Source organism: Pteropus alecto, unplaced genomic scaffold, assembly GCF_000325575.1.
Source record: "Pteropus alecto unplaced genomic scaffold, ASM32557v1 scaffold17, whole genome shotgun sequence".
NCBI lineage: Eukaryota > Metazoa > Chordata > Mammalia > Chiroptera > Pteropodidae > Pteropus > Pteropus alecto.
This window is the reverse complement of record NW_006440645.1, coordinates 5,790,131-5,792,468: the sequence shown is the minus strand read 5'-3', so window position 1 is coordinate 5,792,468 and position 2,338 is coordinate 5,790,131.

The following is a 2,338-nucleotide window of genomic DNA, read 5'->3' as shown; positions in this document are numbered from 1 at the left end:
ACACTTGAAGCGAATCTCTAGGAATGAACAACACTTTTCAGTACCCATTTTTTTCCTTATGTGTCATTAGATCACTCTTTTCCAAAAACGACTAAAAGAAAACTTGTAGACAGTAGGTGCACAAATAAAAGCAATTCTGCTATTACAAATAACTTGAAAATTTGGATGGCTAAAGATGACCACCTAATCTCTACACCAGGGAACAATGTATTATGAACTATGGTATAACTTGCAGTGCTTTGTTACCAAATCGTGTGATTCATTTTTAAATCTCAATGGGACCTATATAGAAAAAAAAAATCGTCCAGTATTGCACAGTATTTAGCACTGAGTAGATGCTCAACTGTTGGCTGGATGTAGGAAGAAAATAAGGAAGGAGGGAGAGAAGGAAAGGAGGAGACACAGACTGTGCCCTCAGACTTTGCAGTTATATCTTTAGACTAACAAGTTCCCTAACAATGGAGCAAAAAAGGGGTTCGCTGGTCTGATTTTCTGGGGAAGGATGTGAAAAATATTGTGGCCGAGGGAAAATAACATTGGCTTTGGACTCAGACGGAGCTGAATCCCAGTCTCCATTCTGCGACTCATAGGTTCATGAAGGCTCCCAGACCCTAAAGAGAGGCATCAGCTTATCCCTGTGTAGAATAAGGGTATTTTAGTATCTATGTTAAGGGTAGTTATAGGTATTAAGTGAGCTAATGATTTCAAAGTGCAAACAATTGTGACGGGAATGAAAGAATCCAGGAAACATAGAAAAGCTGGCCCCTGATTTAAACAGGTTACAGGAAATACGAGGAGACAAGGTAAATATAACTGATTGCCAAATAACCCAATAACCCACAAGCAATATAATAGTAACAAATGTCTTTATAAGTTCATACTGCTGATTAAAGCTGACATCGATAATAACAATATAATTTGTTTACTTTTTCTATATGCAATGCTTCTCGGGGCAAGATTTATTTTATATAAAAATCCATGTAATCCTGTATTAATGGAATAAAAAAATTCTACTGAATAAGTAAGCATATGCTAGTGTACATATACTCTCTACCTATACTACAAAGAATAAGTGGAAAATGCTTATTATTTTGTCATCTGTATGAAGTGATTATTTGTAAGACATTGGAAGTTTAAAATTCCAGATCAAAATAAATTGCTATATAAAACAAGGGTTGAAATACATTATTATTCAAAGATTTTTCATCTTGGAGTTAGTTATATTTTCATTTCAGAAAATGTTATCAGTTTACTCTTTGCAGTCAGTGGATTTGGAGGCTTGATTTATTTTTGAATAACTTTTATTGGTGACATTCAAAACTTAAATAATATATACAGATAAATGAAAAAGAAAAAAGATAATATTAATAAATTCTGGAGTAACTAGCCAAGTGTGATTGTAGCTATGTCGTTCTACCTGACAAATCAACCACATCCAAACAGTTGACTCAATTCAAAGAGATCATAAATTCAACAATTTTAATCATTTATTTTCTATTTAAATTGTGGAAATGCACATATATAATTTTATGCAAAATATAATTTTCAATATACATTGTGAATTATGTGTGTAAAGTATATAGCATGTGTAATATGTATATAATTATATTAGTATGCATAGTATGCATGTTATATATGTATATTATGGTATCACATACTTAGTAACTTAGGTCTTTCTCAACATAAAATAGTAAATAAGCCTGGATATAAAAACAACCAGTTTTTTTGTCCTATTTATGCTTGATAAAATTAGATGAACTAAAGCAACAATCATCCAGGCAGGTCATTCTAACCTCAGGCTAGTTTTCTCTTCATACGAAGCATACGGCGAGGCATGCCACTCAAAGCTTGGTCACTGGGGCATTTTCTTTGTCATCTTTCAAGACCAGGCTGCAGCCTCACGTGCCAAGCCAACGCACCCATTAAAAAAGTGCAGGCTTTTCTTCCTCTCTCAGCTGGTCCTAGAGGACCCTCTGTATGGCTACGGGCTCGAGCTGCTGGGGAGGCAGCTCCGTAGGCTGGTCTGTGCAGGGTCACCGGTGTCAGGCTGGGACGCCCCGCCTCTTCCGTCTCACAGGGGATTGTTGCTGGGTCTTCCTGCTTCTGTTCTGGTAGGTCTGACGTGGCCCAGTGCTGGAGAGCAGCGCTGGGTTCGTGACCGTTGGGTGTCCCACGCTCAGACGGTCCCTTTCTAGTAGGGCCCAGTAGTATGGCAGGAACTGATTTTCAAGAGGCGTCGCGGCCTTGGTCCAGGATCACGATGGCCATTCTGATTCTCTCGCTGGGGACTGCCATCGATTCTGCATGGGTATCTTTCCCCACCACTGACAGCTCCAGC